Source organism: Acanthisitta chloris, unplaced genomic scaffold (assembly GCF_000695815.1).
Source record: "Acanthisitta chloris isolate BGI_N310 unplaced genomic scaffold, ASM69581v1 scaffold4218, whole genome shotgun sequence".
In the NCBI taxonomy this organism is placed as follows: Eukaryota; Metazoa; Chordata; class Aves; order Passeriformes; family Acanthisittidae; genus Acanthisitta; species Acanthisitta chloris.
This window is the reverse complement of record NW_008685244.1, coordinates 304-18,318: the sequence shown is the minus strand read 5'-3', so window position 1 is coordinate 18,318 and position 18,015 is coordinate 304. Positions and strand designations below refer to the sequence as shown.

The 18,015-nt window shown below is 38.5% G+C and overlaps 1 protein-coding gene across 1 annotated transcript in view; it reads right to left on the bottom strand.

The window, feature by feature from the left end:
• KCTD8 (potassium channel tetramerization domain containing 8) overlaps positions 1-18,015 on the bottom strand; it is a gene marked incomplete at its 5' end in the record, with an annotated part of 70,056 nt that overhangs the window by 51,741 nt on the left and 300 nt on the right. The gene's annotated exons all lie outside the window — the stretch shown is intronic.

Here is an 18,015-nt window from a genome sequence, read left to right as displayed (position 1 = left end):
GGAAAGCAACACTGCCTAAAGATAACACCTTGAATGTTTTCTTCATGAATTCCAGATTACTATAACTGGATAGATTTGGAGTTTTGTTTGGGTTTGTTTATCAAAAACACAGCCAGATTAAACCCAAGAAAACAATCTAGAAGAACATAATGATTTTTTTAGGCAATAAAGTTTGAATTTGAGGTGTTAGCATTTAACAAACACAGGTAATCCTTATGCCTACAAAGCTCAATTCTTGAAGGTAAAGCTCCTGCTCTCAGTTAAATCATGGATATGAGTAAAGACAATTCACTTGGGTGGTTTGAAGCATCCTGTCATTCATTTGTTCTTCAGATTTAATCAGAACTGCTAGGTGAGCAAGATAAAAATCTCCTCTTAGAGTGAGCTACTCACAGCTTGCCTGAACAAAAAAAAAAATAAAAATAAGAGGACTCCTGCTGCTTCACAAAGTGCTGGGCATGGCTGTTCAAAAAATAAAGGAAAAAAGGCTACAGAATGGGTACAGGTACACAGCAGGGCCCTATACTTCTGAATACTCTGTCATCCAGTCTGTGAAACTGTGTGCTCTGGAAGACTGAAACTCTTTGTCAAAGGGAAAATCCCAGTTCTTATCATCTAACCACAGAAGAAAGAGAACCAGACCATAACAGAATATAAAAACAACTCCTCTGAACAAGAAACCTCCCCAAGTTCAAATCTGTGTAATATTGTCCATATAAATACTCCTTTTTTCCTCAAGACACCTCATACCTTTTTCCTCAAACAACTGTGTTATGCTTCCTACTGATGGGAAGAAGCCTAATTGGAAAGCAAGTTTCTGTTTCATGAAAATCTTCAAGGCAAGATATTTATATTCAAATTCAGAAAGGAAAAAAATCCCTGTTGCAAAATGAACAGGTACTTCCCTTAACAATCTAACCTGGCAATTAAAAATCTCATCTGGGAGGTGGGAATTCTACATTCAATCATTTTTTCCCTCTGATTTAAAGAACTGGCAACCTCTACCTCCCACATAATTGCCCCAAGCGTGAGGCTCACTCTCTAGCACCAAATTTCTGACAAATTCCAATTTAGTACCATTTGTTGCTCCCCCTAAGTAATAAGGAATCATCTAAGTGGTACTATCAAATATAATTTGGGCTGCATTTTTATAGCAAACCATCTGCATCTTCTGCTCTGGCAGAGTTACACAATAAATTATAGGCAGGAGTATCACTTTCTGTGACATGCAAAAAATGGCAGCAAATAACAGCAGCATATTTTGCAAAAATATTCAGTTTCTGTGAATGCTGTGGTAGAAGATAGGCAAACATTTATTTGGCCTGCCTTCCTTCCAGCAGTATTAATGAAATTTCAGCTACTATGGCAGATTTAGTTAAAAAGTGAGAGAAAATACTTTTTCCTGTATTTCAATTTGGTTTTATCCAACTCATTCAGTAGGGATGTAGCAAAAAATAAAACCATATAAATAAGGCAGAAACTGCATGCAGCGAGGTCCCAGGAGACACTAAGTTTAGTTAAATTTTCTTTAAGAAAATGTATTCATGCCAGTATTCTTCCCAGCCTCAGGCAAGAGCTTTCCTGATTTTCAAATGTTTAACTCCAGTGAGCAAGATAAAGGTATTGCATCAAATTTACCTTTGTAAAGTATAAATTGCACTGAAACTTGAAACAATGATCTTATTTGTGAGCAAACCCTATAATGAAAAGACCCTGCAAGAATTATACAAAGAGAAAATTATTTCTTTGGCAATTCTTGACTTCTTGACATGTGTTTTTTTCAGGTGCTTTTATATCTTCTTTCTTTCAGCTGTCAATCATTCCTATGCCAGGTCTCTTTTTTGTTTCTACTGTTACTTGTCTTTTAAGGTATTTAATTTCTCCTGATAATGATACATGTCTGTTTCTTTTATTTTAACTGCTGAATCTACTGATATTTGCTGTTTTTCTAACTCCTGTCTCCTCATTTCACATGATTAGGACGGGGTTTTCTTTCAAGCTTGTGAACACAAGGTTGAAAATATGAACACTAGAGACAAATAACAAATGATGAAGTTTTTCTGTCGTTTGCTTTAATAAGCCTGTGTTGAAGGACCTCATCCATAAATTTCTAACACTGGATCCTAATTTCAAGTGGAACTTCAACTACAAGCTTACAGCTTTTAGCTTTCACCTGTTACTGCCATATTTACACTTCCATAGCCCATTTCTTTCTAATCATGGTCTCCCCTCAGTACTCACCATTTAGAGTTCCACGGATGTTTCAATTAGTTAAAATACTTCAAGTTAGAAAACTTTGAGTCTTTCACCTAATGTGCAATGCAGAGCTGCATCTCAGCTCACTGGTGGATAGATGTGCCCTGGCTGTACTCCAGCACTAACAAAGCAAGATGTAGGTGCAACCCAGAATCTCTCACCTCTCCATCTCCACCACTCCAGCACTTGGTTTTCTCGGAAAGAGAAGGAAGCTGTGTTTTCTCTCACTGACTTCTCAGTATAGACAACATATGGCTCAAAACTGTGAAGCAATCTGCTCAGAGTCTGGATGCACTCTCAGCTCTAACTCGATACAGCATCTCATTTGAAGTTTCTATGCAGACAATTCCTCAGGGACAGCACTGAGACTGCCCCAGTACATCTCACATACAGCCAATGCAAGCCTGGTTCTATCACCTTGAATAGAATTTCATTTGTAAAGGAAAAGGGGAAAACAGTTTCCATCTTCTCTTGCCTATCCATATGAGGCTCATCAAAATCCAACCTCCTATCTGCAATTTTTTGAGCTACGTATGTAGAAGGAAACATGAAGCAGAAGGATTTCTTCCCCCTGGACAAATTAAATCAATTCCCCTATCATGCTCTAGTGCTAAGGCACTGCCATCTAGTGTGGAAAATCAATATAACAAAGAAAGAGGAAAATAAAAAAAGAAAGAAAAAATTAAAAGGAGTATGCACAAAAAGGTAGATGAGATTCTATTGGCTTCCAACAATTCTGAACACCTACATACGACATTCATAACATTAGTCATTCTACTTTATGAAAAAACACATACCCTCTCCATTTCAAGGAAAATCCCTGACTTGACAGGCTGCAATGGATTCCATTAGATTGCACTTCAGACAGGCTCAGCAGAGCCCTTAGTCCTGGTAGCCTCATTTGGTGTAACTCTCTGAAGCTAAAACTAAAATTCTACAGTATTTGATGGCAAGAATCTTTTGGTAGAAATGAGGGTTTTTTATAATTACTACATATTTTACTACAAATTTACAGTTTCAAGACTTGATTCTCTAAATCACGTAATGCAGAAAGCATCGCAACAATCTGCAAGACCAGAAAATGAGAAATTTTTGAGTTTTGCCTCTTCATCTGTACTAGCTGAAGATCTTCTCTTGTCTTCCAAGAACATTCATGTCCATACAGCCCCATTTTCCATTGTTCAGTAATAGCAATTACCTACAATTGCTCAATGAACATGCAAAGGATCTGACCTGTTTGACTTGGACAAGATTTCTACAGATGAAGCTAAGTACATGTGACATGAGCCAGTGAAGCACAGACAGGATGATTTTACAAAACTTGCAGACCTTTCATAAAGGTCAGTTATTATAAACACCTTTATAGTATTTATTATTTCTACAACTTGTTGCAATCTGTATATTACTATTGTGCTGATCAGAAATTTCAAGTACTTGAGAAACATGATAGTCTACTTGTTTCCAGAACTGTAGCAAGACAGTGTTAAATACTGTTTGGCTGGTGCAGATATTGTCTATCATCCTTACCACAACAAAACCCTGTTTAGAATACAAGCTCTGGAAGTTCACATAACATATTCAAAGCTTGTCAATAACATTATAAGGAAAAATACTTTCAATAGAGAACTTAGTTATGTGCCACTGTAATATGACCCAGTTACAATATTGAACCAAAATGTCACAATCTAGCTATCATCACTTCTTTAAATATTTAGACAGCTAAATAGAGGGAGAGAAATATATATCATGAATAGATTTAAGGTTATGATAGATTTAAGAAATGTTTGAGAATACTGTGTTGCTACATTGCTAATGTAGTTCCAATGCTAGTCTACAAATAAAGCTGAAAAGAGAGCACTGAAAAGATAATGAAACGTAGCACAGTAGGCACTAAGCTCCTGATTCACATAATCATATATGAATTTCAGACTTGAAAAATATAAAGCAATTATCTGGCTGGCCCTCAAGGTTGTGAACAAAAACTTGTCGCTCATGACACAGACATCAGCAAAGTTAAGAGACCAATTAAAGTTTGCAGAAGAACCTGAAAGAAGTCCTGAAATAATGAGGCTGAGCATGCAAATCACTGAGAGGCCAAGCTCCACAATCCACTGCTGATCAGGCACCACACCAGCCTAGGGGTGCACTGAAATCCTGAGGCTGCTGTTCCTCAGGATCCCTTCTTCCCCTTTCTAGGGAAACCATCTCCACTCTTCTTCCACAAGCGAAATGCAGCCAAGCCACATGGTCTCAAATATCACACCACGTAAGTTTTGCATCATATTTGGTGAGGACACAAAGGGACAGACTAGCTGACACTATCAAGACAACCAAATCTTCTCCAAGTGGATGTAGGTGAGCTCCTAACAAGGATCTCAGTAGCAATCTGCCCAATCCCTCCACCACCAGAAATGTTGCTGGAAGTATATTGTACCTTAACAACACATGCCTCACCCAAGAGAATAAATTTAGAGAAGAAAACATATTACTAGGCATAACTGACACAATTTCATTGCAATCATAAGTGTTTTGACAACTTACAACTGACAAGAGAACTTTCTCAAGATCTTTTTATTATGCTGCTCCTCTATGACTATATATGGATATTTATCTATTAGGTGTCAGTCAAGGCAAGCAATACTTCTGTTTCAGTTTGCTGTCATAAGAGAATTTTTGAACAGCACAAAGAGCCTCCAGACACACACTTCAGCAATCTTTTCAGTAATGTGGGAAAAGCAAGAGGATCATCCAACATTTTTTTTGCACAATCCTAGCTACTACTGCTTCGTGTTACATTCTTACATTAAAATTTCAAGAAGGAAAAAATTCAAATTGTTTAAATATCCTAATAATTAACTATCTTGCTATTATGTTATGCATCCATTCAGAATGTATTGCTAAAAAGTAATTCAGCATTGTTCATATTTGCTCTATGATTATTTTTTTAAGTTTTCCAGGCAACCAAAATAATCTTGTTCAGCATTTTTTCAGTTGCTACATAAATTGATTGAAGCTATGCTAGGGGAAAAAATACAGAGGCTGAAAGACTCCAGCAAAAAATATGTCACATTAAAGGAACTCAACACTGATTAAAAACATCACCTTAGTGACAGATAGCACCAGAATCTATCTAAAGAATGACCTCATTAATGCATTCAAGCATATGAACAGACAGTGCCAAGATGATGGAGCCAGGCTCTTCTCAGTTGTGGAAACCAAGAAAACAAGAGGGGATGGGCAAAAACTGATGCCCAGGAAGTTCCACCTGGATATGAGGAAGAACTTTACTGTGCAAGTCACTGAGCACTGGAACAGATTGCCCAGGGAGGGTGTGGATTCTCCTCACTGGAGGTATTCAAGAATCCTGACCCATGTGCCCTTCTTGGGTAGGGAGGTTGGACCAGATGACCCACTGTGGTCCCTTACAACTAACTGATTCTGTGATTCTGTGAATAGAAATGGTTAGAGGTTTAAACAGTGGCGATTTGCTAAATTCATGAGTTCTTTCTCCAAGCAGCATGTGATCAACAAGCACAGTGCTACCCACCATGCATTTTCATTACTTTTTCAGACACTTTCTTAACTGTGGCCTATTTAACTTTCTATGGTTTTGAATTTGGGACAGAAAATCCTACAAGAAACTTTCTCCTGAAGCAATTGTTTCAATTCTGACTACAAGTAGGACACACAATTGTAAGTAAAAAGACAACATAAAGTTAAGGCTTTGAAGTTTCTGATTTTCAGAATAATCAGGATTTACAGTTTCCTAGCACCTACTTAATTTACCTGCAGCAGTTTACTTTTCCTTTCCTGAGAAGTGCTTTCAAATAGCCAATGCCAATGTAAATCACATCAGAGAAGAGAACCACAGGACAATTTAGGAGGTACCTAGTCCAACCAATCTTCAAAACATTGGTCATCTATGACGTTGGACCAGGTTATTGGGGCTTGATCCAGCCAAGCCCTGAAAGCCTCCAAGGATGCAAAACATGCACAGCATCACTGCACAGCCTGTTCCAACAGCTCACTGCCTTGGGGGAGGAAATGCTTTACCTTTTATCAAGGAACTTGTAAGTCTCTTAAGAAGCTGGAAAGCTGAGTGTTATATGGCTACCACATGTAATATTTAATAATCTTAATTTTCTGATTCACAGCCTAACAGCACACACCTTCTTGAATAGAAATTAAGGCAACATGTTCTGAACCAGCAGCAATTATCTAGTAGCTTGCAAAACTCTTGCTCTATGACTGCTTGATAATACAGTAAATAGCTTTTACCAGTATTGCTTTCACTGTTCTAAACTAGTTTAATTGAGCAAATTAATGACCAAGAGCTAATCACTGCTAGAAATCAACGTGAACTTTGGTAAAATGTCAATTTCTGGATTCCTAAACCTCTAATATAACCACAGGATAAGGAAGAAAAGAAATAAGTGCAGTTTATTGCCAGTCACAGAGATGATAAGAAAAAAATCAAATTTTCCAAACCAGTCTAAATTCAAATTTGCTTTCCCTGTTGCTTGACTGATACTCAAAGTGAAAACGGAAATTTTCACTGGACTTGACTAGATTTTATGAAAATACATTATAGATTGCAAGCATTGATTTGGAGGCCAATTTTCGACTTGCATTATTCTCAAATGTGATGCATTATATGGTTCATTAAAAAGGGTAACTATTGTTGCTGTTTGCCTCACTACTGATGACAGAGGACAACTCTGATTCCAAAACTGTGCATTAAAATATTTTAAAAAAACAAAGTACATCTTCTCAAAGTTCAGAATAATTTTACTGTGTTCAGAAAATTCAGCTAAGCAACCCCCCAAGTTCCTTCATACCTTTTATGCATCTTAAGTGTGACAATATAGAAAGGCCTGCATACTGTCAGATCATTAGTATTAATTATAAATAAAACATTTTTCCATAGTCTAAAAGGCAAATTATTTTTTCCAATGTGGGGGGTTTTTTTCCAGGTTGTCAGCTGCTTATGAACGGTGATTTTTTTGCCTCCATACTTTGCAGCCAAATGTAAAGACTATTTAGATTAACTACATTAAATTTAAGGTTATTATTGAATTTCAGCTGCTTTAGCAGCACAGCTGCAGAAACACAAAGAGTGTGCCATATCACTGCATAAATATTAGTTAGATGCAACTCTTGTCTTCCTGGTGTCCTTGACCAAGAACCCTTTGCTTTACCTGCATAAAAATGCAGGTAAAAAAGCAAAAGCCTCTTCTGAACACATGGACTCAGCCAGGCCATGCAGCTTTTCTTCCTGGCATCCCCAGCAATGGGATTTAGGCAGAAAGCACTGCCAGGAGTCAGTCACTGGGGATCTGATTAGACAGACAGCATTTAACCTAATCTCCTCTGCCACCAGCGCGTTCTGCTTCCTGTAATTAAATGTGACCACAGATGCAATTATTTAGGGGCATAATTCCACCAATTTAGACACCAAACTACTTCAGCTACAGGTAGAAAAAGCAAATATTGAAAGGAGGGGAATAAAAATTTGAATGTGATTATGGCTGGAGGATGGACTACTAGGCAGCTCAACATCATATGGAGATATAAACTTAGGAGGTTAAGAGGTAAAACTTCAAAAATTTCAACAGTCTTCAAATACCTGAATAACTAAAACATTTCTGAATAGTTTGTCCCTTTTATCCTAAAGAATTATGGGCTAATTTTGAAGCCAAAGGATATGACTATCTGCTATTCCCTATGTTTTTGGGGGAGCCAGATCACACTGTGTACTGCTGTCTGTAACTTTTAGAGATGTTATATTCATTTATTGCATCCCCAGAAACAAAATGACAGTGTGAAGATGAGAAATTAATATTTGCAGGCTATGACAACACTAAAACAGGTAAATATGCACAACTTTGAGGGATTGCTAATAAAAAAATTAGTCTATGGGTCCTGGGAAAGTGACAATTCCAAGCAGGATCACTAATGTAGTTTTGTTCTAGTCTTTAAATATGAAAAGGCTTAACCACACATACATATACTGATAGTTCCTGCAGGTCATGTGGAAAGGCAGGTGAGAGATTTGATGCCAAAATTTTTAAATTAAGAGGACAGACACAACCTTACTTGAATAACAGTCCCATTCTGTCTTGCATTATAAATAGCTCAATTATTTTGCCCTTTTTTTCCCCCCTCTGAAGTCCACATAGCATCAGCAATATTGACCACACTTTTAAAAAGCTGTATGCTGGTATTTTCAGAAGGACACAATGAGTGATATTTATATTACCAAACACTGGAAAGAGACAAAAATAGGTGGAAAGGCAAGAGTAGCCATGTCCCTGCTTTGTTTGGGATCTGCTCCAAAGCCACAGTGAGCATTAACAACAGAAATAGTAACAGCTGTCTGAGGAGAACAATACTGAGAAGTGACTGCCTGTAAATGGGTGACTGTGAGAAGAAAGGGAAAGAAAATGTGTTTACTAAGAAAAACTAGCAAAAAGTGTTGTTTAGTTTTAATCTTTCTCCACTGTATTATCTACACATTACACTGATTAAATTGTTGGCACTGTGTTTTACTGATTTATTTTATCTGCCTTCCAGCCCTTCTGTAGTTGATTTTCGTATTATTTTGTATTCATGAGTTTCAATGAGAATGAAAAAGCTTGGGCTAAGAACCAGAGGGTTGGAGAATACTTCTATGCACAGAAAATGCACATTTGTCATTGCCCTCACAGGTTTGCAGGTATAGTGGGTTTAATGGGGTTTTGTGTAACAAGGGGGGGTGAAATCTTGTTTAATTAAACTGTTAGTAAGACGTTATGAAAGCACAAAATTTATTTATATAATCATGTATATATGCAATTTTGAGCCTTTTTCCTCCTATTATTAAATATAGAGCTTCACAGAACCCTGAGACACATATAAAATATTCACTGGCATAAAGTCTTTGGAAGGATAATACACTTCTAACAACTTCCAGGGAATACACTGACATAGTTGTAACCCTTACAAGAACCTCTAAACATCTACATTCAATAAAACATACAACCATTTCACTGCTAACTTAAGTTGCAGGAGATTGTTTACAACAAAATGTGACAAGAGTCCCTGAGCAGAAACTCTTCTCTCTTTGGGAATATATGTTCATACACATAAAGGGTAAAACCCAGTAAGGATGACAGAGAAAAGATTAAAATGCATCTGAAGGTTATTGTTGTTTGCATATATAAAAAAATATACTGATCGATTTCATTTCTAAATCATATCTTCCCACTAATGCAAAGAGAAGATCTCTGCACATATCAAATATACAACTGAACATATGCTAAGCAATGACTTGGAATATTTAATTTCATTAATAAAAGTTAATGATGATGTTGATTTCTCTCCTCAGTTTCTCAGCCCACGCCTTCTCCAGTTACAGAATGTGAAGCATTACCTAATTCAATGCTCTAGTTTCCATGTGTACTTGCACTAGTGATTTAGTTGCAGTATCTGGATTGAGTTATTCACAGCATTTTTTTTAAAGTGCTGTAGCATTCCCTTCAAAAGGATGTACTCATTATTTATTCTATAAGCTAATCTAGTTTTCTTTATTTGCATGTCATTGGAACACAAAACAGGTCAGGTAGAGGGTACATGATTCAAGCAGTACAAAGCCAACCCAACGCGCACACAGCCCAGAGACAGTGGCCCCTGTCTCTGCACCTCTTTTGCTCAAAGCCCCTTCCATAGGGTGCAAACATCTTTTGCAATTGCAAAGTAAACAACTAAGTTTTGACCAAGCTACTCTCAGCTGCAAGATGTTGATGAAGGAAACCAAGGGCAGTCCTGACACTGCTAAGGGCCAGTCAGACCCCACAGCACAAAGAATGGGTCAACATACTGCTCAGCATCTTTGAATCCTGCTTTAAGCAGCTTTGAGACAGTCTCATGACAAAAATAACTTCATCAAGAAATAATATTTGCATAAAGCCTTGTTGGTAGAAACGTGAAACTGATTAACACCACTGTGATCTTTCCAAATGCCTGGTGAAGTCCTCAAAATATTTAGAGTTGTGATGATACAAATGGAGCTGCACCTTGCAGCAAGATGCACTCTTCACTTTAAATATGTCTTCTGAAGCTAAACTGTCAAAATGTAACAACCTTGACAAGTTGAGATACCACAATCTGACAAAATGCTACCAAAATGGAATGGCATTAGTTTCTACAGTTGCCCCAAAAAATTACAAATCATCACTGCTTACCTCCTGCCAGGATTATGGGTACTAGAAACCATTATGAAACTGAATAATCACTCATGTAGTTTGAATTGCACTTTTCTGTGAAAGACTAGCACAAGATCAGTTGCTGTTTCAGTCCCACTGAAGGTATATCTTGCAGTTTTGAATGAAACTTGAGCATGAGTTTCACACACTGTTAGTCCCTACACATATATGATTCATCCCATTTAGATCAAAGGAAACAAAAATGAATTTGCTGAATATTCCTGAATTTCTACGAGGCAAAAGCTAAATGTGCAACGGCCATTACTGGTTAAAAAAATTAAAAATTAAAAAAATAAAAACACTTAAGTAAGACCACTTGAACTCTGCTGAGAATAATTTCATTTTAGACACAGCACTTTTTCCTCCTAAGATTTAGTCAATATATGAATTTTAAGTAGAGTATAAATTACCTCTCCTCAAACAGAACATGCAGTTTTATCAAGCTGGAGTGAACAACCTCCCCAGGAAATCCATCGTGAAGTGTTTGATTTGCTAAAGCAAACTGAGATTTCCCTAGTAATTTTTTTTCCAGGATTTTCCACCGTACTTCCAGTGGTTTGGTTTATAAAAGAGCTATGATTTGAGTGGCATTAGTACTCCACATGCTTTAGGAAATACAGTTCTTGTAAGAACTTCAGAAATGAAATAAAATCACCCTTGGATATAAAAATAACATCAGTTTGCTGGGTTAGGATCTTAGCTGGTACACTGCCTCCAGCTTTTTTCAGCAATTATACCAAGCCAAAGAACCAACCAAAGTACCAGTCTGTGGTGTGAAAAAGCCCTGCAGACACGACCTTGGTCAACTTCACTCTGTAACAGACTTCTCACATGACTCTGGCAGTAAAGCACTCCAAAACAGAAGCTCCAAAATCAGAGGGAAAATAATGAGAGAATATGCAGAGCATGGCTCTCCTGCAGTGTGTGTGATGCTCAGGACATGCCTAGAGAGCATGGCTCTCCTGCAGTGTGTGTGTGATGCTCAGGACATGCCTAAACACAATGTAGGGCAATGCTAACAACCAGAGATGTGAGAAGGATGCACACTACCTTACTCACTTGCCTTCTTCACCCATTTAGCTATCTGGCTCAGCAAAGAGCTCACCCTGAAGCTGGTAACACACCCCAACACAACCAGCTCCTCCTGCTCGCTCTGATGCTCTGCTGGACCAAGAGGAGGTTTCTTCCTGCCACTTTTCTCACACCTGCAGCACATTACTTTTGCCCACTGTGAGCAGCTTTTCATTCCTAGAGACCTGTGTCTCAATGTGGAACTATGGCAGAAAGGAGATAATGTGTAAATCAATCAACTCCCTCTTGGTGCAATGCTTACTGAATTTTTCTTTGCCACACAAATTCTCCCCATCATATAACAAATGTGATATTTGCTGCAAAAGAGACCAGCAGTGAAATACCAGCCATACCACACTGAGAGAGCAAACATATGCAAAGTGTATTTTATTAGAAGTAATGTTTTAATTTTAAACCATTTGCCTGGAACAATATCTAAAGGAAAACTTTTGTAGGCATAAATTCTGTGCTTGAACAGCAGGTAACTAGAATTTCATGTTGACAATAAAAAAATAAAATATGATTTGCTCATCCTACTGTAGAAAAGCAAATATTTCCCTGCAACTACTCTGTCATAAATCCTTGAAAATCTATGAATATAAAATATTACAGATCCAGTGAATTCAGCTCCTCCAACACTGTCACTTTTTTCCCAAGCAATCCATGAAAAGTACCAGTCTGGGATAATATCAAAACCAGTGTGTTTCCATTTCCTGACATCACAAATAACAGCTGCTTGCATCAAGGTGCTTATTCCTTATCTAGCATTGATCCTGGTATAGAATATCCAGGATAGTTGAAAAATATTACAGATCCAGTGAATTCAGCTCCTCCAACACTGTCACTTTTTTCCCAAGCAATCCATGAAAAGTACCAGTCTGGGATAATATCAAAACCAGTGTGTTTCCATTTCCTGACATCACAAATAACAGCTGCTTGCATCAAGGTGCTTATTCCTTATCTAGCATTGATCCTGGTATAGAATATCCAGGATAGTTGATTTTCTTAGTTAATCTCTAATTTTACTTTTAAAATACCACACAACAGTTCCAGTACTCAGTTCTAAATATTAAAAATGCTCCACAGTACTTAAAAACATGATTTTACTGTCTTAAGACCAGAAACTGGATACAACGAAAAAAATCTGATCACGAATCATTGTATTGAACTTTGCAAATTTTGACTGAAGTGCAAGTAAAATCAAGAGGCTCTTGGCACAGTTTTTTCACTGCAGCAGTGTCTTTATACCTGCTGTAGAGAAATTCAGGTTGTTTTAATCATTTATTTATTCAAAAGCCAAATGTGTTCAAAGTTCTTAATCTCACATTTAAAAAAAATCCTGAAATAGAGTCTCTTGGTTGCAATGATGGCAAAAATCAGAATACCAGTTTCAATAGTCTAGATTATCACACATTATGTCAAGTGGTAGCATAAGAAAGATATTCTTATATTAGTAATTTATGACTGCACACTTTGATTCATCCCTTTGCGTTCAGGGACATACATTTTGGAAGAATAACAAAATAGAGAGCAGACTATAATCTATTTTTAAGCTGTATTAGAGTTGAGCTGGAATGATAAAGCAGAATACCCTTAAGTTTGATGTTAGTTTTCCAAAGCCAGAAGACTGCCTACGAAATATCTCTATAAAGGCCTTTGCTCAATAGTCCTGTCAGAAACAACATTCCTAGATCTTGATACTGTCAGAAATCTGAAACTTTACTACATTGTGCTTGAGATACTGATTCCTGCCATTCTGTACCACCAAAACTTTGTACTCTAATTTTTGAGGCTCTGGTTTAGGCTCAAAGTAAATTCTCCAACTTTATCTGAATGTGCCACAGAGAAGCGATACCCTTGTTTTACTTTTGTCTTGGTCTCCTTTTTCTCCTCAGCCTGGCATGTCTCAGATATATTCATTCCATACTAAAATAAAAACCAGCACAGACACACTCCACATAGTAAAAACTCCACCAGATAAGCAGTGATGGATGGACAGCAGCTTGGCATGGTCACAACAACCACCTGCAGATTGGCTCTGCCACCACTCTGGTCTCAGAAGAGCAGTTTAGGGTTACCTGCTGACCCACCATCCCCTCACAATCCCAGTGGGATGGTGAACTGTATTTGGCATTCACAGAGCAACTAATACCTCAAAATATTTTATTCACTTTGTTCTCTATGTTTCAAGTGTCACCTTCTGCTTTCTCCTCCTTTTTATGAGACACAATGCTGGTTGGGTTTTGTTGTTGGGTGGGTTTTTTGGAGGGGTTGGTTTGAGTTTTGGATTTTGTTTTTCCTAAATACCACACCGTCTCCTAAAACTTCATTGCTTCCAACTGCTTATTTCCCACTGCTTACAAAATTATTATCGCTTGTTTATGACAATTTCCACAGCAGCCAATATAATCTCAGAGTGCTGTGACTTCAAGTGGAAAATAAGCAGCATAAATTCATGCAAATGTCACCTGTTACAAACAAACAACAAGAGACAGGGAAACAGAAACTGTCACATGTGAAACAGGAGTGTCAACATAGAAAGCATCTCAAAGTATTCAGGAAATACCTCTGCCTTCTTCTTACAATGAAGACGTCAGTTCAGCACAGAAAGCTTCCAGCTGAGCACAATGCTCTCAACACCCATAAGTCAGATTGCATAGCAGATGTTAAATGTAAAATCCATTAAGACCAATTAGATTCTACAGAAGAAAAAATAGTAATAGCATGCACAGGCAATCTTGCATCACACAACAATACCATGAGATACAGTGAACCACAAAAAACCAGCCTGAACACACAAATCACACCCTTTTCTCACAAAAAGGCCAGCTAACAGAAGGAACATTACAGTGCCTGCAGCCTAGTGAAGCAAGGTCTCCTGTCTCCAATTAGAAGCACTTTTTTTGAAGACCATCACCTATTGAGCACCAGCAGGTAATTAACTCATCATCCTCTATGGCAGCTTGAAACTAAGCAGCAAGAGTTTGGGCCTCTTTCCCAAGCTCCATATGTATTTCATGTTATGCTAACTGGCCCAAGTCATCCTCATGTATACTAAGGTGAGGGCATTAATAGCATGGCACCAAAACCAAACAAATGTTAAAAAATAAAGGAAAATTTGTGGTACACTCAGATAGAGCCTTTTCATTACCATCTAAAACTTGCTCCTTTTCTTGACCATTAACAGACAAGATTTGTAATGGACATGTGGAACACATCTGTGAGCACTTTTCAGAACTAAGCCATCGATGCAGGGTAAACTCGTGTGTAGACAAATGAAGCTGTCACTGCATACATGACAGCTTGCACACCACTGGGAGCAACGAGCCTAGTGCTTTTGTATAGGATTTATACATACTAAGAAGGAAATTCTGGTTTTGCATTTGTCAGGACTTGTTGCCAAAGGCTGAAGCATTATTTCCTGGTAAGCAGATTCAAACAAACTCTGGTTCTTAAATCAGAATTAGTCTGCAACAATTAATCCATCCCTAGATATTAAGCAGTTCATACATTTCTTAAATATATATGCAGTACCCCAGGTGAATTTGATCTGCTGGAATGTTTAAGAATATAAAGTGATTTCCACTGTATTAGAAAAGTGATAGATGGTCATTTCAAGTCAAATTAACTACCAAACTTTAAGAGATACTAGAAACAGATCTGAAATAATTCCACAAACCACGGATCAGGCCTTCAAATACTCCTCAGTAGCTCTTGGTAAGAAACTCATTCAGCTACTTACGACCTAAGGAAATGGGTGGAATGTATATATCCTCATGTATGTTTCCAATCACTTTGCTGTTTATGTTACTAGGAGACAGAATTGTCCACAGTCCTCAGGAGAAACTGTGAAACGAAGTTTATGTGACTGATACAGACTTACAAACCAACAACTAATACAGTTGTTGCTGGCTGCAGATGCTCATGCTGTGAATAACAAATGCACATGCAGGTAGGGCTTTTTCCAGTGGAATATAAAACTAGGTTTCTTCTCCACTAGCACTGAAATAAGTCTCAGGGACTGGCCAAAACTGGAATAGGCTCCCCAGAGTCTTCTGTCTTGATTTTTTTTTTCTCTAAGACACAGTCCAGGGTTGGACACTCTCCATCAAAGCTCTTGAAATCAGCAACATCCCAACCAAAACTTCTTCCTTTCTCACGTTCATGGGGGCATTTGGCAAGGAATAAACTCAAAAGTGACCACTTTTCTCTTTGTGTATTAGGATCTCTTTGAGAGCAAGGAAGGAACATGGTCCTGGCTAATGCTGCTGGAGAGCCTACAGCCAGTAATCCTGACCCCTCTTCTCACTCCTGGTGCAGAGCACTAAGGCCTCGAAGGTTTGCTCTCCTTTTGCTGGATTCTTGTGCAGCAGTCAGGCATGGCAAGAGCAAGCACTCAATCCATCCAGGGCATTATTATAATTATTACTATAATAAAGTATTGTTTCATCAACAGTTTCCATCAATTGGACATCTAGTCGGATTAAAGAAAAAAGAAAATAACAAAAAACCCTAAAGCATTTACTTCAGGCACTGTGGTTTGCATGTTTCACTTCCCATTTGTTTCCATATTGATACATTTCAGAAAAAACTATCTGATCATACAACAATGTATAAAGTCACTATACAAAAAGGTTTCTAAAGGCATAACAAGCAACCAAAATTAAAATCCGCTCGACATCTTTTCAGCCTACTTTTATCTCAGCCATTTTTTGCACTCAGATGTTAAGAAAAAAACCACCCAAAACCATTAAGAAAAAACCTAAATTTTCAGTTAACTGTAGCAATTTAAGTAATTAACTAACTGGTTTACTTTTCACAACATCAGAAGCTGGAAGACTAAAAATCAAAACAGAAATCATAAGGTACAACATCCAATTCATGCCTGGCATTATTCCACATAAATCAGTGGTATTACACCAGGGATTAATTTGGAATACTGATGTGAATTAGAGGACTGTTGTATATAACAACCTCATCATAACATACACACAAAAAAATAGCCAAAATATTATGAGCATCACAAATGCACATAATTATGCACCTACAAATCTATTTCTGCACAAACAGAGCAGACTATTTTAGAGTCTTGATAATAACAATAAGGAACTTCTACTATTTAGAAAATATGTCCATTTTTCCCACAAAGGAGATTTAATAATCATGTAAAATACTTGACAGAAGTCTGCACAGAAGAATGTGAAGCTCCTCTACAGCTCAGGTTCTATATATCCTATTGAAATATGACCAGCAATAAGATATGCAATGAAATCTTCAAAACCTGTTTTAATGCAGTTTTGAAGATTGATCTGAGTACTTAAGCCTGATCAGCAAAGGATGGTCACCATCTATGTAATATACACCAGTGTAAACTATTTAATTACTTTCTCCTCCCAGTAGAAACACCATTCAGATTTCCCTCTCCTATCACGTAGTGTGGCTATGCCTCGTTTTGCAGGCAGCACAGGTCGCTCCTGTTCGGCTGTCCTACTAGTGGAGTTAGAGGCTGCATCTCCCACCTTCCCACAGAGGCAGGAGGATGCCAACTCATCCCTCGGGCGCTAAGGAGCCTGAGACCACAAGCGGCAGGAGAAGAACCAAGTGAGCGGAGAACACCCCTCTGTCCCTCCGGCTCCCTCCCCTCTCCAACACATCTGAAACGCTCGAGGCTGGCTGTGCCTTTCACATACAGATCTCTGCCAGGGGTTGGTGTTCTCCACCCAGCTGCGGTTTCATTATCCGAACCCGCTGCTCAGCCAGTGCCCTACATACCACTACATATACTCCGACAGATTCAAATTCATTCGGCATCGCTCGGTTTTCCCATTCGCGACTGACCCGAAACCTTTAAGGCAACCCACAGCCAACTAGCCAAGTTGCTTAGGAGCTGTGCACTGGCTGCGGAGGGATTTATTTTCTCTTTTCCATTTTTTTTTTCCCCACCTCGCAGCCAGACTCTTTCTCTCTCCCAGGAACTTGGCTGTGCCCTCGCTGCCCCTTCCTCGGCGGGGGCCGTGCCCAGCGCCCACGGGAAGGAAACGCGACGATAAAATATTCCAAGCTTTCCCTGCCTGGGCTTGCCGCGGCTGCTCCCGAGCGGGGGGAGCTGCTTCCATCCCGCGCCCCGACGGGGCGGCCCCGTCCAGCGCACAGCACGGAACAGTGATAACGAGAAGTAAATCCAGAACGCGAATTGAACAGTTAAAGCTGAGAGTATAAGGAATAGCTTCGCTAATGGCACTATTTCAGCTTAGTAAAATAGCAAGGATTGCATAGCATAGAGAAGAAGCTTCATTATTTTAGCTTAGCTAGCAAAACAACGCGTCTTATCTCTAAGATCGGTTTGAACCGCGGCGGTGACGGGACAGGAGAGGGGAAAGGGGCAGAGCCCTTCTGTCCCCAGCTACGTGTTGCTTTGGGACGGCAGGGGCTGGAGCTGCGCTCG